Here is a 25163-nt window from a genome sequence, read left to right as displayed (position 1 = left end):
ATTTAGGATGGCGAATTCACCTGACCTGCACATTTTTGGACTGTGGGAGGAAACCGGAGCACCCGGAGGAAACCCACGCAGACACGGGGAGAACGTGCAAACTCCACACAGTCAGTCGCCTGGGGCGGGAATTGAACCCGGGTCTCTGGCGCTGTGAGGCAACAGTGCTAACCACTGTGCCACCATGCCGCCCACGTGCTACTTGGTATGTGGCAGAACACCTAGGAAGATCCCAAGTTCAATCTTTAGACCGTGGTAAGATGGCTTTCCCTTGGCTGAGAAAAAAAGTTGACATGTTCCTCTACTGATTACTGTTTCATGCCCTCACCGGAAAAGTTCAAAGTATTGTATATCACGAGAGGGCACAATGACGCTGACTGACAGGAGTCAGTAATGTCCTTTTAAAAATCCTTAAGGCATGACAAAATAATAGAGTTTTACTTACATTGGTAAAAGCGAGAGAGGAATGTATTTTCTCCACATTGGACAGATCAGCCAAGGGGAGGGAGTTTGCACGAAAAAGAAGATGCAAGATCCAACAGAGTCTAAAGTTCTTTACTGCATCAATACACTTATGAAAGCAGGACCTGGAAGAGAAGGTCATCTTATGTTTGAGTGAACCTGATGTTGAGGCTTGCATTTTGCAGATAGACAAGAAACCTTGCCATTTATTTCTGATAATACTCCAGCTGTCGCAGTGACAAAATTAACCTTATTTAGTTAAGTAGACAGTTTACAAGTAAATAAATATTTGTTTTATTTCCACGCACTACATAAGTGTAGCCAACCTCACTGCAGAATGTCACAAAAAGAAAAAGCCCTAAGAAATCAATATCTTTACAAAGGTTCACTTCAGTACCTCTATACTTCAGTATAAATATGTATAAATATTTTAATATCCACTGTTTTGGACATATTACGAGGAAATATACTGTAAACTATATTTTATTCCCACGTTGATATAGGATCAGCTATGATGTTTTGATGGGATCAAAGGATCATCCCTTTGTTGATGGTCTAGTTTGGTGGGTAGGGGAGGCTTTGGCTTGCAATCCCTGCAGAATGGCTTTCAGAGAGTTCAAGGACTCTGAATAGCCATATCCTGGAGCTCAAGAGCAGAGGCCTGCTGGTTTTACATGTGTTTACTGAGTAGTTTGACTCGGGAATTGTTCTGAGTTGCTATATGAAGCTGCCATTTCTGAGAACATGGGTGACAAATTCAGATATGTCTGCTATATCCATTCAACTAAATATACACTGCTATACAATATAGTCATGGCACTAGACTGCAGGCTGTGGCATTTTGCAGAGCTGCCTCTAATGTTCCCCAGATACAAGGTTGGAATGTTGGTCAGTGAATCTTAGGTCCATTATGGTAAAGACAGCTGGCATGGTATAGTCCAGAGACAATCCATATGGATGATTGGATGTATTGGTCTTCTTTTCCTCAGCAGCATAGTCGCCTGTGTAGACTTGAATTCTATCACAATTAGAATATTGTCTCTGCTCGTCATCGGAAACCTTTCTAATTGTCCTAAGAAACTGTGATGGCATCATGCAGCAACTCAATCCTGGGATGTCGAGAGTTCATCTGCAGAAAGGCAGAAAGGCAGTTTCATTATCACCTTTCAAATTTACAACTGAAGAAGAAAAGTACAACTTTACAATGAACAAATGTGATTCTCGACCTGTGATATTTTGCTGATAGTTATCAGAACTTTGCTACTGGTTAATATTCATATGAGAAATATTATAAGCATAGCTGGAATCTTATGATTCAAGTGACAATCTTTTTTTCATAATCTTCCCAGAGTCAGCAGCAGATTCTAGTGTGGTATGTTGTCTCAAGAGTCACAGAGATGTACAGCATAGAAACAGATCCTTCGGTCCAACTCATCCATGACAACCAGATATCCCAACCCAATATAGTCCCACCTGCCAGCACCCTGCCCACATCCCTCCAAACCCTTCCTAATCATATACCCATCCACATGCCTTTTAAATGTTGCAATTGTACTAGCCTCCAACACCTCCTCTAGCAGTTCAGCACACATACCACCCTCTGCGTAAAAATGTTGTCCCTTAGGTCTCTTTAATATCTTTCCCCTCTCACCCTAAACCTATGCCCACTAGTTCTGGACTCCCCCACCCCAGGGAAAAGAACTTGCCTATTTATCCTATCCATGGCCCTCATGATTTTATAAACCTCTATAATGTCACCCCTCAGCCTACAATGCTCCAGGGAAAACAGCCCCAGCCTATTCAACCTCTCCCGATAGTTGAAATCCTCCAACCCTGGCAACATCCTTATAAATCTTTTCTGAACCCTTTCGAGTTTCACAACATCCTTCCAATAGGAAAGAGACCAGAATTTCTCACAATATTACAAAAGTAGCCAAACCAATGTCCTGTACAGCTGCAACATGTCCTCCCAATTCGTGTACTCAATACTGTGACCAATAAACAAAAGCATACCAAACACCTCCTTCACTATCCTATCTACCGGCGACTCTACTTTCAACGAGCTAAGTACCTGCACTCCAAGGTCTCTTTGTTCAGCAACACTCCCTAGGACATTACCATTAAGTGTATAAGTCCTGCCAAGATTTGCTTTCCCAAAATGCAGCACCTTGCATTTATCTAAATTAAACCCCATCTGCCACTCCTCAGCCCATTGGCCCATCTGGTCAAGATCCCATTGTAATCAAAGGTAACCTTTTTCGCTGTCCACTACATCTCTAGTTTTGGTATCATCTGCAAATTTAGATTAGATTACTTACAGTGTAGAAACAGGCCCTTCAGCCCAACAAGTCCACACCGACCCGCCGAAGCGCACCCATTCCCCTACATTTACCCCTTTACCTAACACTACGGGCAATTTAGCATGGCCAATTCACCTGACCTGCACGTCTTTGGACTGTGGGAGGAAACCGGAGCACCCGGAGGAAACCCACGCAGACACAGGGAGAACGTGCAAACTCCACACAGTCAGTCGCCCGAGTCGGGAATTGAACCCGGGTCCCTGGCGCTGTGAGGCAGCAGTGCTAACCACTGTGCCACCGTGCCACCCTTACTAACTAGACCTCTCAAGCTTACATCTAAATAATTTATATAAATGATGAAAATTAGTGGACCCAACACCCATCCTTGTGGCACTCCACTAGTCACAGGCCTACAGTCTGAAAAACAACCCTCCACCACCATCCTCTGTCTTCTACCTTTCAGCCAGCTCTTGGTCCAAATGGCTGTTCTCCCTGTATTCCATGAGCTCTAACCTTGCTAACCAGTCTCCCGTGGGGAACTTGTCAAACGCCTTACTGAAGTCCATATAGATCACGTCTACTTGCTCGGCCCTCGTCAATCCTCCTTTGTTACTTCTTCAAAAAACTCAATCTAGTTTGTGAGACATGATTTCCCACGCACAAAGCCACGTTGACGATCCCTAATCAAACCTTGCCTTTCCAATTACACGTACATCCTATCCCACAGGATTATTTCTAACAACTTGCCTACCAATGTCAGGTTCACCAGTCTATTGTTCCCTGTCTTGTCCTTACCACCTTTCTTAAATAGTGGCACCACATTAGCTAACCTCCAGTCCACCTCACCTGTGACTATCGATGATACAAATATTTCAGCAAGGGGCCATCAATCACTTTCTAGCTTTCCACAGAGTTCTAGGGTACACCTGATCAGGTCCTGGGGATTTATCCACTTTTATGCATTTCAAGTCAATTAGGCAAAGCACCTTGGGAAAGTGATGTATGTTTCTGCAACTTCTAGCTTTTGAGTGTACTCTTCTGCTCCCATTTTCCCCCAGTATCTTGAAATTTCACTTAAGTAACCTTATTGTAGTTGTTTTTCACTTTTACAAACATGATCTGTCTTGTCTGAATGCATTCTGTAGATAAACTTGCTTAACTTCTTAAGCTATGGAAAATGTTCCCCATCAATTGTTATCATTCTCTGCTACACAAGGTCAAATTGCTGTTTTGATAGAATGATAAGCAATTCAAATTTAATGTGTTTAAAAGCAGAGTCAAGCTATAAATTAGACACGGTCGGGTATTATCAGGTTTCCTGCTGGATATCATTTAAGATTTATTTGGTACTGCACTCATTTGGAACAAAAGTTTGTACAGAGGAACCTCATTTATCTGAAGGACAAAGTTAATCGAATGCTGGATAACATAGTTTAGCCAAGCATGGGGACCTTGCGATCTTGCCAGATAATCCGAAATTTGGATAATTGAATGCCAGATAATCAAGGTTCCTCTGTAGGTTCAAATTCAACCCAGACACATGAGCACAAAACCTTGGGGAACATTCAGAGTGCAGTACTGGGTGTACTGTTGGAGTTATCACGTGTCAATGAGGAGTCAATGAATCAGATCCTTTTTCTGCTCTTGTGGCTGTAAACAATTTCACTCAAGGATTTCAAAAAAGAACAAGGGTATTCTCTCTAGTAGTCTGGTCAATAGTTATCCCTCAAACAGATGACTGGTCACACTTTTGTATGTGAGTTTGCTGTGTGGACTTCCTACGTTATGGACATTATGAACATATGAGTTAGGAGCACAAGTAGGCCCACCCAGCATCTCCAGCCTACGCCCACCATTCAATAAGACCATGACTGATCTGACTGCAATTTCAAATCCACATTCCCGTCTACACTCAAACTTTCACTTCCTTGCACATGAAGAACTTGTCGCTGTCTTAAAACATTCAGACTCTGCTTCCTTTTGGGCAAGCTCTTATTTTTAAACAGTGACCCTTTGTTCTAGATTGTTCAGCAAGAGTAAACATCCTTTCCAGATCCACCATGTCAAGACCCTTTGGGATCTTGTTTTTCAATCAGCTCATCTTTTCTAAACTACAGGCCTAGCCTGTCCAACCACTTCTCATAAGACAACTCATTGCAGGTATTAGTCTGGCAAGTTTTCTCTGAACTGTGTCCAACCCATTTATATCCTAGCTCAAATAAGACGACCAATACTGTACACCGTACTCCAGATTTGATCACAACAATGCTCTGTATTACTGGAGCATAGCCTCCCTACTTTTGTATTCAATTTTCTTTATCGTAAGTGGTAATATACTATTAAGACTTTCTACCAACTTGCTGTACCTGAATATCCCCTTTCCTAACCTTTTGCAAATCATGCAGTCGGATGCCAGATCCTTGTACAAGTTAGAGCTCTGTGATAACTCTATTTTCATAATATTCTTTATTTCATTTCTCCTGCCAAAACAAACAATTTCAAACTTTCCCACATTATAGTCCATTTCCCAAATCTTTACCCATTCACTTAAATGTAACTACAAGTGTTACAGATGGATTATGTCCTCTTCACAACTTACTTTCCTACTTTGGGTTAACATAAAATATAGCAACCCTGCCTTTGGTTCCTTTTAAATGACTTGTAAGAAGTTGAAACCCAGCCCAATCCCTGTGGCACACACATTAAAATCTTTCCAACCAGAAAATTACTGAACACACTGTTTCCTTCTCCAATTATTTATCTGTGCCACTATATTGTGCTCCATACTAAGAGTTTTTTTCACAATAACCTTTGACGTGGTACCTCATCAACTGTCTTCTGGTAATCTAAAGACACTATAGCCAGAGCCCCTTTATCCACAGTACAGTTACTTCTTCAAAGAACACACTTTCCTTTCACAGAACAATATTGACTTTTGTTGAATTTTCTTAAACATTCTTGCCTAACATCTTTGAATAATACCCTCTGATATTTTCCCTATTACAGATGTTAGGCTAATTGGCCTGTTTCCCCCATTTTTATTAAAGAAGTTACATTCACTATTTTCCAAACCAAAGGAATCCTCCATAATATCTAGAAAGTTTAGTTATTTACTCTTGAGACAAGGGTTTACAGTGCTATGTCAACATATGTTGACCACCCCATTTCTCTTCAGAAGGTAGTGATGATTTGTTTTAGGTAAACTGGTAGGGAGAATGTTGCAGAAATTTGACCCAGTGACACTGAAAGAACAGCGATATATTTCCAAGTCTAGACAGTGAGTTGCTTGGAGGGGAGCTTGCAAATGCTGTTCCGATATATCTGCTGCCTATATCCTTTGAGACAGTAGTGGTCAAGGATTTGGAAGATGCTGTCTAAGGGGCCTTGGTGAGTTGTTACTGTGCATTGTGTAAATGGTACACATTGCTGTTACTGTACTTCACTGGTGGCGATGATGAAAAAACAAGTGGTCCATCTTGTTAATTTAGCAACTGGATAACATTTGACTACACTCCCGGCTCATGCCTCGTAAATGGTAGACAGGCTTTGAGAGTCGGGATGAATTAATCACTGCAGCCTCTGACTTGCTATTGTGATCACAGTTTATATAGGGATAGTTCAGTTCACTTTATGGTCAATGGTAACCCCTTGGATGTGGGGCTTTCAGCGATGGTGATGATAAATTCGAACATGGACTGCTTCAGTATCTGAGAAGTTGTGAATGGTGCTGGACATTGTGCATTCATCAGTGAACCTCCCCACTTCTGATCTTATGATGGAGGGAAGTTCATTGATGATGCAGCTTAAGATGGTTGGGCCTATGACACTACCCTGTGGAACTCCTGCAGACATGTCCTGGAGCTGAGATGACTGATGTCCAGCAACCACAACCATCTTCCAAGGTGGCAAAAGTGAGTACTGCAGATGCTGGAGATTAGAACCTAGAATATAGTGCTGGAAAAGCACTGCAGATCAGGCGGCATTCGAGGAGCAGGAAAATCGACGTTTCAGGCAAAAGCCTTTTGGATGCTGCCTGACCTGCAGTGCTTTTCCATCTTCCAATGTGCCAGGCATAACTCCAACCAGAAAAGAGTTTTCATCTGATCCCCATTGATATTGGTTTTTTAGGGCTCCTTGATGTCAAGGGCTCTCACCACCACCTCGCCTCTGGCATGCAACTTTTTATTTGTCCATGTCTGAAAAAAATTGCTGAAATAACATCCAGCAAGCTGGTGGAACCCAAACTGGGTATCACTGAGGAGATACTGTTTGATAGCACTATTGGTGACACCTTTCAATCATTTTACTGATGATCGAGTGTACGCTGATGGGCTGTAATTGGCTGGGGTTGGATTTGTCCTGCTTTTAGCATACAGGACATTCCATCACCACCACCTTTTCCTCCAGTGAACTGATTAATACTCCACCACCGTCCACAACTGGATGTGGCAGTACAGCAGAGCTTAGATCTGATCCGTAGGTTATGGGATTGCTTAGCTCTGTCTATCATTTGTTGTTAATGTTGTCTGGCATATAAATTTAGGGGGAATATATAGGCCAAATGCAGACTACCTATTTGGTTGCTTGACCAGGTCAACACTTCATCTTTAGGTATGTCTGGGGTTAAAGTAGTTAAAGAATAAGAAGATAAGTATTCCGTTTGAATTTAGAAGATTGGGTTGGGGGGGATCTAATATTTCGCATGATTGAAGAATCTGATGAAAGAGAAACCTCTTTTGGAACGGGGGGGGGGGGGTGGGGGGAAGAGGGGTGGTGCATATAACTTCAAATTAAGAGCTAGGCCATTCAGGGTCATGAAGCTTTTTTCACTCGAGAGAGAAATGTGAGATTCTCTGCCTCATCTCCCAAAAAGCTGCTGAGGCTGTGGGAAATTTGAAAATGCCAAATATGATTGGCTGTGATTTAACTGAATGGCAGAACTAGCTGGTAGAACCAAACGGAATCCTGAACCGAGGTTTCTATTATAGAAATGTTCAAATATGAAGTAGGTGGTTGTGTAACTTCTGCCATGAGTAACTGGATATAATAGCCACCATGCCACCTTTACTGCTAAGTGGTTAGGTTGGGGTTCTATGGTGAAGATGAGTTGTTGGGGGTGGGGAAATCGGAGGTTATTGAGTAGATGGAGCCTTGATGAAAGATTAAGCCCGAAACGTCTACTCTTTTGCTCCTCAGATGCTGCCTGACCTGTTGTGCTTTTCCAGCACCACACTCTCGAACCTGATTTCGAACATCTGCAGTCCTCACTTTTATCTAGATGGGATTTTGTGACAATCAATAATGGCTTCATGGTCATAATTTAACATTTAATTCCAGATTGTATTGAATTCAACTTTATCTGCTATAGTGAGATTTGAACCCGATACCCAGGACATTACCAGCAGATCTGGGTTTAGCAATTTAGTGACAATGCCACGACTCCATTGCCCCTACCTGTCACATGTTCCAGCAGTGACAATGCCTCATAAATAGAAAAGGGCTTTATAGCTACAAACTACGAGATAGTGAAGACAGCAGATGCTGGAGAAGCCAGTCAAAGAGCAGTGCTGGAAAAAGCACAGCAGGTCACACAGCATCTGAGGAGAGAGAGTAAACATTTCAGGTTTAACCCTTCATCGGGCCAGGGGGAAAGCTAGAAATGATTGTGATAGGTCAGTGCTATATATCAGCAGCTGAATAGGAGGTATGGTTAGTAAGTTTGCAGAATGCACCAAAATCGGTAGTGTACGTGATAGGATACATGAGTAGGAAGAATTTAGAGGGATATAGGCTAAATGCTGGCAAATGGGACTGGATGTATTTAAAATATCTAGTCGGCATGGACGTGTTGGACCAAAGGGTGTTTCCATAATGTACTTCGCTATGATCCTAAATCCAAAGATTTAGCAAGATTCTAACCTGCCACTAACGAATTACCAACATTGAAACATGGCAGAAACACTGCCACATTAAAGCTAACAGGCTGCAGACCATATCCTGGATGGAGAAGCAGTCATCAGTTTTCCAAAGGGCACCTCTGTAACATTGATAACTGAAGCAGCAAAAGTGGGCAGCACGGTGGCACAGTGGTTAGCACTGCTGCCTCACAGCGTCAGAGACCTGCGTTCAATTCCCGCCTTGGGCAACTGTCTTGTGGAGTTTGCACATTCTCCCTATGTCTGCATGGGTTTCCTCCGGGTGCTCCGGTTTCCTCCCACAGTCCAAAAACGTGCAAGTTAGGTGAATTGGCCACGCTAAATTGCCCGTAGTGTTAGGTGAAGGGGTAAATGTAGGGGAATGGGTCTGGGTGGGTTGCACTTCAGAGAGTCGGTGTGGACTTGTTGGGCCGAAGGGCCTGTTTCCACTCTAAGTAATCTAAAAAAAACACAGCTGGTGCACAAAGCAGGCAAGTGAAAGCACAAATACTTCACTGCTATAACTTGTGGCAGACACGTGCAGCCTTTTGGAAGACAACGTGCTACCAGTGACTGTCAAACTACCCTGAATTTCCTCACTCTGGTTCCTTCGAGGATCTGCAGGACACGTTTGCAGGCTATGTATTTGTTCCCACTTCATACAGGTAATTAATCCCATGTTTGCCAGTCTGTCCACTTAACAACCAGTGATGTGCTATGCCCAGGCTTGCATTTGTGGCTGATTTCCCATAATTTGTACTAAATTAATATGAATATTGTATGCCCTATGGATGTGACGTGTTATTCCAGCATCAGGTACCCTAGACAGCCCTTCCATCTTCCATGCCCAGGCACAAATTTTGACTGATCTCTGGCATATCATGTTGTTTGCCCCTTCCAGGGGTTATGCATGGTTTTCCCTTGCCAGGGAGGAAAGAAGGGACCTGTTACTGCGTGTAATGGTATGTGTTATACAGATAGATGAACTTTCATCGTTGATGGGTACAATGAAAGAGGTGTGAAGTTAGTTTAAGATTAGCATGGACAAGATGGATGTGAACAAGTGTGTGGGCAGCTGCAAGAAGTTGGCATTACAGAAATAATATACAGATGGAGGCTTCAAGCAGCTTGAGGGAGGAGAGCTTGTATTCACATCTGGATGTAGCTTTTTAAAAAAAATTTCATCATGGGATATTGGAATTACTGGCTTGGCCAGCATTTATTGCCTATCCCAAATTAACCATTGGACTGAGTGGCTTGCTTGGGCCTTTGGGGAGATAAGAATCAACCACACACATTGCTGTGGATCAGAAGTCACACGTACACCAGCCCAGGAAAGGATGACAGATTTCCTTCCCTATCGAAAGATGTTTTTCGAACCCATATCCCCAAAGCATTAGGATTACTAGTCCAGTGACATCACCAGTACACTTTGAACCTCACCATACTCACCTTTCCTGGCCTGACTAGGTCACTGAACCAATTTTAGCACTGCGTGCACAAGCCTGATATCAAGCACATCCAGCCATACGTGGGCATACTTCATTCCAATCAGCAGGAAAGGGTATTTCCCTAGGAGGTATTTTGTAGATCACAACTTAAGTATAGTATGTCATCACAGCCTTGCCACATTGGGACTCTATTAGAACATGTGTTTTGTCTTTTACCTTATTTCAAGAGAAGCCATCAACTATTATCTTTGGGGTGATTTGTATAATGCAGCTAAAATTGGCTCAAAGCTTTTCCTCAAACCAATCCACCCTAGATCAGAAAAAGCAGATTCATATATTACATCTGGTCAGCATGGACTGGTTGGACTGAAGGGCCTGCTGTACAACACTACGACGCAATGACAGGGAAGAAAGTAAGTCATGAAAGGGTACAGAGTTTGCAAGAGGATTTGGATAGCTTAGTTGAGTGGGCATTAATCTGGCAGATGAAGTATAATGCTGCACGGTATGAACTTATACACTTTGGAAGAAAGAATTAAAAACAATACATTTAAATCAAAAGCCACCAAAGAATGTTGCAGTGTAGAGTGATCTGGGTACTCATGAATTACAAAAAGGTGACATGTCAGTCTAACAAGTGATCAAGGCAATGGATGAAATGTTGCTGTTCATTGCAAGGGTAGCGGGTTCAAAAGTAGAGAAAAGTTGCTGAACAAGATTTTAATTAGAATGCCTTGAGACTATGGTGCACAATCATCCCCACCCCCATTCACGTATTGTACTCATTGTTACCTTCTCCCCAGCCCCACCCCCCACCCATCTCTCCACCCTGGAGACTTCCTACCTCTATTCCTGATGAAGGGCTTTTGCCCGAAACGTTGATTTTCCTGCTCCTTGAATGCCCCCTGACCTGCTGTGCTTTTCCAGCACCACTCTGTTCTACAGTTAGGAACAGGTCAACTCAATTCTTGATATCATAAGAGTTCAGGAGACAGTGAGGATGGCAGATGCTGGAGATCAGAGTCAAAATGTGTGGTGCTGGAAAAGCACAGCAGGTTAGGCAGCATCCGACGAGCAAGAGAGTTGACGTTTTGGCCTAAGCCCTTCATCAGGAATAGAATTTAGTTGGTCAGACTTGGACATTAGAATTTTGGAGAATGAGAAGTGATCTTATTGAAACATCGAACTCAAAGGGGTCTTGACAGGATAGATATTGAAAGGATGTTTCCCCTTGAGGGGTCTAGAGCTTAGGACCATAGTTTTAAACTAAGTATTGCACATTTAAGATTGTTATGAGACTTCTTTTTTCTCTCAGTAGTTAGTCTATGGAATTTTCATCTCCAGAGTAGTGAAGACTGGGCCACCGAACATGTTCAAGGCTGAATTGGACTTATTTTTGATTGTAAAAAGGGAGTCGGTTATGGGGGCTGACAAGAAAATGGAGCTCAAGTCATGATCTTATCGAGTAGCTGAAGAGGCAAGTGGTCTATTGCTGCTCCCAATTCTGCTGTATTTCCGCTTTGCTTTCCCTCTCTGATGGATATAAAAGGTCCTATCGCATTATTTTGAACAAAGTCAGCAAATTGTGCCTGAGTATCCTGCTCAATACGTATCCCTCAACCAGTATAATTTAAATTGATAATCTAACTGTTATCTAATTGTGTGAATTTGCTATAAGCAATACAGCTTTCCATATTACAACAGATAACTACAATTCCAAAGTACTTTGTAAATGGGCACACATATTGGAACATCCTGAGATTGTACAGGTGCTCTACAAATACAAAGTTCATTTTTATTTTAAACACCAGATCTCTGCTACATAGCGGACAAGGAATATCAGTGTCTATGGTTACCATCAGCAGTAACTTAGAACTTTAAATTCCTACACATAACCTGAAGCATCTCCTGTACATGCAACTAAAACCTGCATCTTAGTTAAACTATTTAAATTGGATAGATAGCATGTAGGGATGTCAAGTTTGTAAACGACGTTGTTTAGATAGAAGTTGCTACTTTTTATATCACTTCAAAATAGTAGGATTTAGTACTGTAATCTGGCAACCTACTTAATATGCTGAATTTGTTTAATTTATTTGAACTTATCAGATTGAGGGAGGAAACTGCATCATATAGACAGCTAAGGCATGGAAAAACCCGTGGGAGAACAAGAGATATTCCTTAAAAAAAAATCAGGAAATGCTCAGCAGGTTATGCAGAATCTGTGCAGAATTAATGTTTAAGGTCAGCATCACACATTGGAAGCATTAGCTCTGTTCCTCTCTCCAAAAATACTGCCACATTTTAGTATTTCCAGCATTTTCTGTTTCACTTCAGATTTCTAATATCTGCAGTATCTTGCCTCTGTCCGTGAAGTGTAAAGGGAATCATGCAGGGTCACAGCTTCCAGGAGACACTCAGCAAATTTCATTGTTACAAATCATGGTCCACTCTACTGTATGGGTAGATAGTAAAAGGTATTTTCCATTACATTTTGGACCAACTTGCAACTCTGAATCCAACAGGATAATTAGTGCAGACCTACAAGTTGTAATGACTATATAGCAATCTTTTGATGCGTGGTTACAAAAACGATTAGTCTCTGTGAAATGGTAAGAAGCCAGCAGTTTATATGTGTGAAAGCTTTGGAACCAGTATTTTGTGACAATTTAATTGGAATATTTAACAACAGACAAATAAAATTCCATCAAGTTACTAGACCAGCCAGCATATATTTTCCAAATTCTGATTCTTCAAAATATCTAAACATTTAAGACTTGATTTTATTTTAAACCATTTATTTTTGTGCTAAGAGCAATTGCTGTGACAATAGCTTTGCTCTACAACTGACTGCACAAGAGAGTTAGTTTAATTGGGATTCCCAACATTGAGTTACAGCATTGTCATCAAGCTGTCAAAATAGTCAATTGCAAAGAATTTTAACAAGCCACATCCAGAGAAAGGGACAAATAATCAAATCACTTTCTAAAAAAACTTACATAAGTAAAGATAGAGGTGAAAATAGAAACTGTAACATAAACAAATGATTAATAATTTAACAACCATATAGATTTTAGTATTTTGGGCTTTTTTTTGGTTGTTCAACAACATTGCTTACTCACATCATCTTTAAAGACCAGTTGTACCTCAAATGAACAAGGCAGAACGATGTGGACTTTTCTTTATTATTTTTGTGGCTATAACTAGTGAAGATATTATTTGAAGTCCAGGTAAGGACTTGGATATGTAGAATCCTGCTGGCTTTTACTTAAAAGGCTGCAATTTTAAACTTTCTAATTAGATTCCACATGTCTTTAATCATAGCACAAGGGAGTGTATGGTGGTAATGTCACTGGACTGGTTAACCAGAGGCCTAAATAAAATATCCTGCTGCTCGCTCATTGTGGCAGCTGCTGAAATTTAAATTCAATTAATAGGATTATCATTGATATCTTTTAAAACCCATCTGATCCACTGACTGCCTTTAGGGAAGAAAAATCTGCTTAACCTTCTCTGGTATGGCCTGCATGTAACTCCAGAGCCATAGCTATGTAGTTGACTCTTAACTGCCCTCTGAAATCACCTAGCAAGCTACTCATTCACAGGCAGTTAGGCAACTAATATTGGCCTTTGCCAGTGACACCCACATTCCAAGAACTAATAAAGGAAAACATATTTGCCACTCTCCAATCCACTGACACATTACAGTAGTATCTAGAGAAGATAGTTAGAATTATGGCAATTCCTTTACACCGTTTCTATCTCAATTTCCTTTCACTTACCTGGTGATGCATGCAAAACAACTTAACCAATCTAAGTATTGTCAGTCTTTCTGGTACGTCCTTTTTCAAACCTTTACCAGCTTTCCTACAATATTTTTGCAACATCCTTTTCCTTCGGAAATGCCAAAACAATGTACTTGCCCAGTACATTTAAGCGTATTACCATATTTGTCTCTCATAGGACACATCATGCCTCTTAATAGCTGCTTATTATTTAGAAGCTGGTAAGGGATTTTTGGCTTTCTTTCATGATGTTTACTATCTGTACTTATATTTCCCTCTTTGTCTTATTTTCTTCATCACTTCCCCACCCAAACTTATTGTATCAGATCAGTCTCTTAGAATCATAGAATTACAACAGAGCAGAAAGAGGCCATTTGGCCCATGGTGTCTGCATCAACCCTCCAAAGTGCATCCCACCCAGATCCATACCTCCAACCCCCTAACCCTTTACCTCCACTAACCCACCAAGCCTGCAGATCCCTGGACACTACAGGACAACTTAACATGGCCAATCTACCTTGACAGTTTAAGGAACATTTGTTGCAAGTGATGAATAAATATGTCCCTCTGAGACAGGCAAGAAATGGTAAGATAAAGGAACTTTGGATGACGAGAGCAGCGGAGCTTCTCATCAAAAGGAAAAAGGTAGCTTACATAAGGTGGAGGAAGCTAGGGTCAAGCTCAGCTCTACAGGATTACAGGCAGGTGAGGAAGGAGCTTAAAAATGGTCTAAGGAGAGCCAGGAGGGGGCACAAGAAAGGCTTGGCAGAACGGATTAGGGAGAACACAAAGGCATTTTACACTTATGTGAGGAATACGAGAATGGTCAAAGAAAGAGTAGGGCCGATCAGGGATAGCATAGGGAATTTGTGTGTGGAGTCTGAGGAGGTAGGGGAAGCCCTAAATGAGTTTTTTTGCTTCTGTCTTTACGAAAGAAACGAACTTTGTAGTGAATGAAACCCTTGAAGAGCAGGTGTGCATGCAGAAATGGATAGAGATAGAGGAAGCTGATGTGCTGAAAATTTTGTCAAACATTAAGATTGACAAGTCGCCAGGCCTGGACCAGATTTGTCCTCGGTTGCTTTGGGAAACGAGAAATGCAATTGCCTCGCCACTTGCAAAGATCTTTGCATCCTCGCTCTCCACTGGAGTTGAACCTGACAACTGGAGAGAGGCAAATGTAATTCCTCTCTTCAAGAAAGGAAATAGGGAAATCCCCGCCAATTACAGATCAGTTAAGTCTCATGTCTGTCGTCTGCAAGGTGTTAGAAAGGATTCTGAGGGATAGGATTTATAACCATCTGGAAGAGCATGGCTTGATTAAATGCAGTCAACATGGCTTTGTGAGGGGCAGGTCATGTCTCACAAACCTTATTGAGTTCTTTGAGGATGTGACTAGAAAAGTTGATGAGGGTCGAGCTGTGGATGTGGTGTATATGGACTTTAGCAAGGCATTTGATAAGGTTCCCCATGGTAGGCTCATTCAGAAGGTCAGGAGGAATGGGGTTCAGGGGAACATAGCTGTCTGGATACAGAATTGGCTGGGCAACAGAAGACAGCAAGTGGTAGTAGAAGGAAAATATTCTGCCTGGAGGTCTGTGGTGAGTGGTGTTCCACAGGGCTCTGTCCTTGGGCCTCTATTGTTTGTAATTTTTATTAATGACTTAGATGAGGGATTGAAGGATGGGTCAGCAAGTCTGCAGATGACACAAAGATTGGAGGTGTCGTTGACAGTATAGAGGGCTGTTGTAGGCTGCAGCGGGACATTGACAGGATGCACAGATGGGCTGAGAGGTGGCAGATGGAGTTCAACCTGGATAAATGCGAGGTGATGCATTTTGGAAGGTGGAATTTGAAAGCTGAGTACAGGATTAAGGATAGGATTCTTGGCAGTGTGGAGGAACAGAGGGATCTTGGGGTGCAGGTACATAGATCCCTTAAAATAGCCTCCCAAGTGGACAGGGTTGTTAAGAAAGCATATGGTGTTTTGGCTTTCATTAACAGGGGGATTGAGTTTAAGAGTCGTGAGATCTTGTTGCAGCTCTATAAAACTTTGGTTAGACTGCACTTGGAATACTGCATCCAGTTCTGGTCGCCCTATTATAAGAAAGATGTGGATGCTTTGGAGAGGGTTCAGAGGAGGTTTACCAGGATGCTGCCTGGACTGGAGGGCTTATCTTATGAGGAAAGGTTGACTGAGCTTGGACTTTTTTCATTGGAGAAGAGGAGGAGAAGAGGGGACCTAATTGAGGTATACAAGATAATGAGAGGCATTAGAGTCGATAGCCAGAGACAATTTCCCAGGGCAGAAATGACTAACGCGAGGGGTCATAAGTTTTAAGCTGGTTGGAGGAAAGTAGAGAGGGGATGTCAGAGGCGGGTTCTTTACATAGAGTTGTGAGAGCATGGAATGCGTTGCCAGCAGCAGTTGTGGAGGCAGGGTCATTGAGGACATTTAAGAGACTCCTGGACATGCATATGGTCACGGAAATTTAAGGATGCATACACGAGGATCAGTGGTCGGCACAACATCGTGGGCTGAAGGGCCTGTTCTGTGCTGTACTGTTCTATGTTCTATCTAACCTGCACATCTTTGAACTGTGGGAGGAAACCAGAACACCCAGAGGAAACCAACCTCGACACGGAGAACATGCAAACTCCACACAAATAGTTGCCGGAGGCTGGAATCAAACCTGGGTCCATAGCACTGCGAGGCAGCAGTGCTAACTACTCAGCCCTCTCCTTTGAAGAATTTATTTGACTTGTATTATACTTGTATAGGTATTATGACTTGTATAGGTTCATCTTGGAGCGCAGTTACTAGCGGTGTTCCACAAGGATCTGATTTGGGACCATTGCTGTTTGTCATTTTTATAAATGACCTGGAGGAAGGGCTTGAAGGCTGGGTGAGCAAGTTTGCGGATGACACGAAAGTCGGTGGAGTTGTGGACAGCAAAGAAGGATGTGGCAGGTTACAGCGGGATATAGATAAGTTGCAGAGCTGGGCAGTAAGGTGGCAAATGGAATTCAATGTAGCTAAGTGTGAAGTCATTCACTTTGGTAGGAGTAACAAGAAGATGGATTACTGGGCTAATGGTAGACTACTTGGTAGTGTGGATGAGCAGAGGGATCTTGGTGTCCATGTACACAGATCTTTGAAAGTTGCCACCCAGGTAAATAGTGCTGTGAAGAAGGCATATGGTGTACTGGGCTTTATTGGTAGAGGAATTGAGTTCCGGAGTCCTGAGGTCATGTTGCAGTTGTATAAGACTCTGGTGCGGCCTCATCTGGAGTAGTGTGTGCAGTTTTGGTCGCCATACTATAGGAAGGATGTGGAGGCATTGGAACGAGCGCAGAGGAGGTTTACCAGGATGTTGCCTGGCATGGTAGGAAGATCGTATGAGGAAAGGCTGAGGCACTTGGGACTTTTCTCATTGGAGAAAAGAAGGTTTAGGGGAGATTTGATAGAGGTGTACAAGATGATTAGGGGTTTAGATAGGGTTGACAGTGAGAACCTTTTTCTGCGTATGGAGTCAGCTGTTACTAGGGGACACAGCTTTAAATTAAGAGGTGGTAGGTATAGGACAGATGTTAGGGGTAGATTTTTTACTCAGCGGGTTGTGAGTTCATGGAATGCCCTGCCAGTAGCAGTGGTGGACTCTCCCTCTTTATGGTCATTTAAGCGGGCATTGGACAAGCATATGGAGGTTATTGGGCTAGTGTAGGTTAGGTAGGCTTCGGTCGGCGCAACATCGAGGGCCGAAGGGCCTGTACTGCGCTGTATTTTTCTATGTTCTATGTTCTATTTTCTTTTTCTCTTTCAACCTAATCTAAATCTCCTTTGCCAAGAGGTAGCCTTGGTTTGGCATCCGTACCTCTCACGTTTATTGGAATATAACTAGCCTGTACCTCCTCCTTTAAGACCATCCATAATTCCATGATGTTTTTTTTTCCCGTCACTCTTCCTCTTTATAAATTATATTTGAGATGGTGCCTTGCTCTTTCCCATTGCTAGTTGAAAGCATGGAATACCTGGATCACTGTTACCCAAGATATAAACCTCACTCACAAGTACCAGATCCAGCAATACCTCCTTCCTAATTGTACCAAAAACATCTGAGTGACATAATTTCCAAGATGTTAAGAATGGTGGTACATCAACCATGTGGTACATTATTACCTCTATTCCCGTTTGAATTGAACTGCTGAGCCTCTGATCAATGCAGTTTAATTACTGATCAAAACGTATTCAGAACCAAGCAAGATAGCCAAGTTACAATATTGCATCTTTACGCAATCCCATTAGACTCTGAATTGCCTTTGCCTACTAAGGTTCTGTCTGACTGACCAATGAGAACCATATGTATCAAGCTACCTCACCATGTTTAATCACAGACTATTTCGAACAGAAACCACATAAGATTAAAAACACATATGATGTTCATGTGGGTTCAGAGTTACTATGATAGCCAGAAGCTCTTCCAATATCTCTAATGATAAGAAAGTTAGCATTAAGGCACTTTACCTGAATGTTCGTAGCATTCGTAACAAAGCAGATGAACTAATGGCACAGATCGTCATGAATGATTATGATGTGGTAGGCATCACAGAGACGTGGTTACAGAGGGGTCAGGACTGGCAGTTAAACATCCAAGGATTTTCAACTTATCGAAAAGACAGGGAGGTGGGCAGAGGGGGCGGGGTTGCCTTGTTAATTAAAAACAAAATTAAATCTATGGCACTGAATGACATAGCTTCGAATGATCTGGAGTCTGTGTGGGTGGAATTGAGGATCCACAGAGGCAAAAAAAAACATAGTGGGAGTTATCTACAGACCTCCTAACAGTGGTCAGGACCAGGGGCGCAACATGTACCGGGAAATAGAGAAGGCATGTCAGAAAGGCAAGGTCACAGTGATCATGGGAGACTTCAATATGCAGGTGGACTGGGTAAATAATGTGGTAAAAACAATGACTGCAGATGCTGGAAACCAGATTCTGGATTAGTGGTGCTGGAAGAGCACAGCAGTTCAGGCAGCATCCAAGTAGCTTCGAAATCGACGTTTCGGGCAAAAGCCCTTCATCAGGAATAAAGGCAGTGAGCCTGAAGCGTGGAGAGATAAGCTAGAGGAGGGTGGAGGTGGGGAGAAAGTAGCATAGAGTACAATGGGTGAGTGGGGAAGGGGATGAAGGTGATAGGTCAAGGAGGAGAGGGTGGAGTGGATAGGTAGAAAAGAAGATAGGCAGGTAGGACAAGTCCGGACAAATTATGGGGACAGTTACTGAGCTGGAAGTTTAGAACTAGGGTGAGGTGGGGGAAGGGGAAATGAGGAAACTGTTGAAGTCCACATTGATGCCCTGGGGTTGAAGTGTTCCGAGGCGGAAGATGAGGCGTTCTTCCTCCAGGCATCTGGTGGTGAGGGAGCGGCGGTGAAGGAGGCCCAGGACCTCCATGTCCTCGGCAGAGCGGAAGGGGGAGTTGAAATGTTGAGCCACGGGGCGGTATGGTTGATTGGTGCGGGTGTCCCGGAGATGTTCCCTAAAGCGCTCTGCTAGGAGGCGCCCAGTCTCCCCAATGTAGAGGAGACCGCATCGGGAGCAACGGATACAATAAATGATATTAGTGGATGTGCAAGTAAAACCTTGATGGATGTGGAAGGCTCCTTTAGGGCCTTGGATAGAGGTGAGGGAGGAGGTGTGGGCGCAGGTTTTACAGTTCCTGCGGTGGCAGGGGAAAGTGCCAGGATTGGAGGGTGGGTTGTTTGGGGGCATGGACCTGACCAGGTAGTCGCGGAGGGAACGGTCTTTGCGGAAGGCGGAAAGGGGTGGGGAGGGAAATATATCCCTGGTGGTGGGGTCTGTTTGCAGGTGGCGGAAATGTCGGCGGATGATTTGGTTTATGCGAAGGTTGGTAGGGTGGAAGGTGAGCACCAGGGGCGTTCTGTCATTGTTACGGTTGGAGGGGTGGGGTCTGAGGGCAGAGGTGCGGGATGTAGATGAGATGCGTTGGAGGGCATCTTAACCACGTGGGAAGGGAAATTGCAGTCTCTAAAGAAGGAGGCCATCTGGTGTGTTCTGTGGTAGAACTGGGTAAATAATGTTGCCAGTGGATCCAAAGAAAGGGAATCCATGGAATGCTTACAGGATGGCTTTTTGGAACAGCTTGTCATGGACCCCACAAGGGAGCAGGCTATTCTGGACCTAGTACTATGTAATTAACCAGACTTTATAAAAAATCTTAAAGTAAGGGAACACTTAAGAAGCAGCGATCATAATATGGTAGAGTTCAGTTTGCAGTTTGAAACAGAGAAGGCAAAATCGGATGTAATGGTGTTACAGTTAAATAAAGGTAATTATGAGGGCACGAGAGAGGAACTGACGAAAATAGACTGGAAGCAGAGTCTAGCGGGGAAGACAGTAGAGCAAAAATGGCAGGAGTTCGTGGGTATAATTGAGGACACCGTACAGAGGTTCATCCCCAAGAAAAGATAGATTATCCGGGGAGGGATTAGACAAAGGAAGTCAGGAAATGTATTAAAGAAAAAGAGAGATCCTATAAAGTAGCCAAGAGCACTGGGAAATCAGAAGATTGGGAAGGCTACAAAAACAAACAGAGGATAACAAAGAGAGAAATAAGGAAGGAGAGGATCAAATATGAAGGTAGGCTAGCCAGTGATATTAGAAATGAGAGTAAAAGTTTCCTTCAATACATAAGAAACAAATGACAGGCAAAAGTAGACATTGGGCCACTTCAAACTGATGCTGGAAGCCTTGTGATGAGAGATAAGGAAATAGCAGAAGAACTTAATAAGTACTTTGCATCAGTCTTCACAGTGGAAGACACGAGTAATATCCCAACAATTAAAGGGAGTCAGGGGGCTGAGTTGAGTATGGTTGCCATTACAAAACAGAAAGTGCTAGAAAAGCTAAAAGGTCTTAAGATTGATAAATCTCCTGGCCCCAATGGGCTACATGCTAGAGTTCTGAGGGAGATAGCTGAGGAAATAGTGGAGGCGTTGGTTGAGATCTTTCAAAAGTCACTGGAGTCAGGGAAAGTCCCGGATGATTGGAAGATCACTGTTGTAACCCCCTTGTTCAAGAAAGGATCAAGACAAAAGATGGAAAATTATAGGCCAATTAGCCTAACCTCGGTTGTTGGTAAAATTCTAGAATCCATCATTAAGGATGAGGTTTCTAAATTCTTGGAAGAGTAGGGTCGGATTAGAACAAGTCAACATGGATTTAGTAAGGGGAGGTCATGCCTGACAAACCTGTTGGAATTCTTTGAAGAGGTGTTGTGGTTCTGTTCGCCGAGCTGGGAATTTGTCTTGCAAACGTTTCATCCCCTGTCTAGGTGACATCCTCAGTGCTTGGGAGCCTCCTGTGAAGCACAGGAGGCTCCCAAGCACTGAGGATGTCACCTAGACAGGGGACGAAACGTTTGCAAGACAAATTCCCAGCTCGGCGAACAGAACCACAACAACGAGCACCCGAGCTACAAATCTTCTCCCAAACTTTGATCTTTGAAGAGGTGACAAGTAGGTTAGACCAGGGAAACCTAGTGGATGTGGTCTACCTAGTCTTCCAAAAGGCCTTTGATAAGGTGCCACATGGGAGGCTGCTGAGCAAGGTGAGGGCCCATGGTGTTCGAGGTGAGCTACTGGGATGGATTGAGGATTGGCTGTCTGACAGAAGGCAGAGAGTTGGGATAAAAAGTTCTTTTTTGGAATGGCAGCCGGTGACAAGCGGTGTCCCGCAGGGTTTAGTGTTGGGGCCGCAGCTGTTCACGTTATATATTAATGATCGGGATGAAGGGACTGGGGGCATTCTAGCAACGTTTGCCGATGATACAAAGTTAGGTGGACAGGCAGGTAGTACTGAGGAAGTGGGGAGGCTGTAGAAGGATCTAGACAGTTTGGGAGAGTGGTCCAGGAAATGGCTGATGGAATTCAATGTGAGCAAATGTGAGGTCTTGCACTTTGGAAAAAAGAATACAAGCATGGACTACTTTCTAAATGGTGAGAAAATTCGTAAAGCCAAAGTACAAAGGGATCTGGGAGTGCTAGTTGAGGATTCTCTAAAGGTAAACATGTAGGTTGAGTCCGTGATTAAGAAAGTGAATGCAATGTTGTCATTTATCTCAAGAATATAAAAGCACTGTTGTGCTACTGAGACTTTATAAAGCTCTGGTTAGGCCCCATTTGGAGTACTGTATCCAGTTTTGGTCCCCACACCTCAGGAAGGACATACTGGCACTGGAGCACGTCCAGCGGAGATTCACACGGATGATCCCTGGAATGGTAGGTTGAACATATGAGGAACGGCTGAGGATCCTGGGATTGTATTTATTGGAGTTTAGAAGATTAAGGGGAGATCTAATAGAAACTTACAAGATAATACATGGCTTGGAAAGGGTGGACGCTAGGAAATTGTTTCCATTAGGCGAGGAGACTGGGACCCGTGGTCACAGCCTTAGAATTAGAGGGGGTAAATTCAGAACAGAAATGCGGAAACATTTCTTCAGCCAGAGAGTGGAGGGCCTGTGGATTCATTACCGCCGAGTGCGGTGGAGGCTGGAACGCTAAATGTCTTCAAGGCAGAGATTGATAAATTCTTGATGTCACAAGGAATTTCGGGCTACGGGGAGAATGCGGGTAAGTGGAGTTGAAATGCCCATCAGCCATGATTGAATGGCGGAGTGGACTCAATGGGCCAAATGGCCTTACTTCCACTCCTATGTCTTATGGCCTTAAGCTGGTGATCCTACACCCACAAGAGCAGATGTGGATTTCATCAGGATTAGCAGAGGTGTTCCTAGGAGTTAACAAACCCCAAATAGTGCACCACTCACTGAGCTGGAATTGATCTTACCTCAAGATTGTCTGTGAAACCAAGTACATTTTGAAGACAATAAGCAACACAATGCTCCTAAACACCGTCTTCAAGAGAGGTCAGACAGATTTAAGAATACACCCATGTGCGACTTTCATCTAGTCAAATTAGCTGATGACCAGTACAGCTCCAAACGTCAAAAACACCTTGAAGAGGAGTGTTCCAAATGTTATGGAATCATTGTTACAGTTGAATGTTCTAGATTAAATAGTGTATTTTTTTTATTCATTTGTGGGATGTGGGCATTGCTCACTGGGCTAGCATTTATTGCCTGTCCCTAGTTGCCCTTGAGGTGGTGGCGGTGAGCTGCCTTCATGAACCACTGCAGTCCACATGCTGTGGGTCGACCCACAATGCCCTCAGGGATGGAACTCCAGAATATTCACCCAGCAACAGTGAAGGAATGATGATATTTCCAAGCCAGGATGGTGAATGGCTTGGAGGGGAACTTGCAGGGAGCTGTGTTCCCATGCATCTGCTATCCTTATCCTTATAGATGGAAGTGGTGATGGGTTTGGAAGGTCCTGTCTGAAGATCTTCAGCGAATTTCTGCAGTGTATCTTGTAAATAGTACACACTACTGCCACTAAGTGTTGGTGGTAGAGGGAGTGGATGCTTGTGGATGTGGTGCGAATCAAGGAGGCTGCTTTGTCCTGAATGGTGTCAAGCTTCTAGAGTGTTATTGGAGCTGCAGCCACTGAGGCAGGTGGTTCCAAGTCCAATTTTTATTTTTTTTGGGAGCCTAATGTATTTATTAGGTAGATTAGTACAAGTATTTTCTTGTCAGATGTTTACGGCTTGCTTATTTGTATGTATTATGGAATTATTATTTAAAGAAAAGGGACATAGTGTATTTAAGTAAGTTTATGCTAATAATGTATATAATCATAGAACATGATACAATTTCACATGAGCCCATTCTCTTAAACAGTCTGTTAGCATGTATAAGCTGAAGCAATGGTTGGTCTCCCCCATTTAAATCAAAGCTAGTGCTGGAGAAATCCAGCAGGTATGATACCATCTTTGGAGGGAGAAACAGCATTAGTGGGTCAAGCCCATCTTTTCGGGATCCGAATGTATGTTTAGACAGATTAGATCTTTCAGCATAGTGCCACAATTTTCTCAGAATGAAACAAGCTGCATAAGTAAACTCAATATATCCAATTTGCTAAAACATAGGGCTTCTGCTCAGTACAAAAGATTGTATGGATTCATTCCTATGTTTAGAACTGTTCATTCATATTGGTCATCATCCCAGTCCATCTTTTGTGTTGGTGATTTGGATCCACATGCCTATTTTGCCATCATTACCTGATTGACTTTCAGAACAGTTACGGCAGCATTTACAGGGAGTTTAATTCCCCAGTATTTAACCAAGTATGGGTCTACGTTTCCAGCATCAAACATATCCTTCAGCCATGAACTTTCACCCTCATTATCAATATTTTTGTTTCCTTCCTGCTGTAATAGCTTTGACATTATTTCATTACATCTAGCACTTAGAGTCATAGAGATGTACAGCGCAGAAACAGACCCTTCTGTCCAACTTGTCCATGCTGACCAGATATCCTAAATTAATCTAAGCCCATGTCCCTCCAAACCCTTCCTATTCATCCAGATGCCTTTTAAATGTTGTAATTGTACCAGCCTCCACCACTTCCTCTGGTAGCTCATTCCATACACACACCATCCTCTGCATGAAAAAGTTGACCGTTAGATCCCTTTTTAATTTTTCCCCTCTCTGTGCCCTCTAATTCTGGACTCCCCCACCCTAGGGAAAAGACCTTGTCTATTAACCAAATGCTTATCCCTCATGATTTTATAAACCTCTGTACATGCACCCCTCAGCCTCCAATGCTCCAGGGAAAATAGCCCCAGCCTATTCAGTCTCTCACTATAGCTCATCCTTGTAACATCCTTGTAAATCTTTTCTGAACACTTTCAAGATGCCCAATAGGAGGGAGACCAGAAATACACACAATATTCTTCAGAACTCATATTGGACTTGAAACGTTAAATGTTTTTCACAGATGTTGCCATACCTGCTGACTTTCTACTTTTATTTCAGATTTCAAGCATTTAATATTTTGCTTTGATGTCTCAATTAAAGCTCTGTTATCATCTATGCCTGCCATTCAGCTTTGTTTGAATAAATTTTGAAAGACATAAATACAGCACTTATCTTTTCGGAAGATTTTGTATTTGTGAACATCATGCCTCCAATCTGTACCAGTTTTAAGCCACATTCCATTATGGTTCTTACATTATATTGCCACTCTATTCATGTTTGTAGCTTACCAATTTTAATCTTCACAATTTGTGTTTATATACACCTGCATCAGAACCCTGACTTTGTGTT

At 42.8% G+C, this 25163-nt stretch overlaps 1 protein-coding gene across 1 annotated transcript in view; it reads right to left on the bottom strand.

The window, feature by feature from the left end:
- Positions 1–541: 541 nt before the first annotated feature.
- The window catches only part of LOC140476584 (putative transmembrane protein INAFM2), a 45742-nt gene continuing 21120 nt past the window's right edge, over positions 542–25163 (bottom strand). Inside the window, exon 2 of the mRNA XM_072569401.1 lies at positions 542–1591. The gene's annotated coding sequence lies outside the window, so the exon portion shown is untranslated. The remainder of the gene's footprint in view (positions 1592–25163) is intronic.

This window comes from Chiloscyllium punctatum, chromosome 4, assembly GCF_047496795.1.
Source record: "Chiloscyllium punctatum isolate Juve2018m chromosome 4, sChiPun1.3, whole genome shotgun sequence".
Lineage (NCBI taxonomy): Eukaryota > Metazoa > Chordata > Chondrichthyes > Orectolobiformes > Hemiscylliidae > Chiloscyllium > Chiloscyllium punctatum.
Note: the sequence above shows the minus strand (reverse complement) of the source record. Positions and strands in the feature narration are given on the sequence as shown.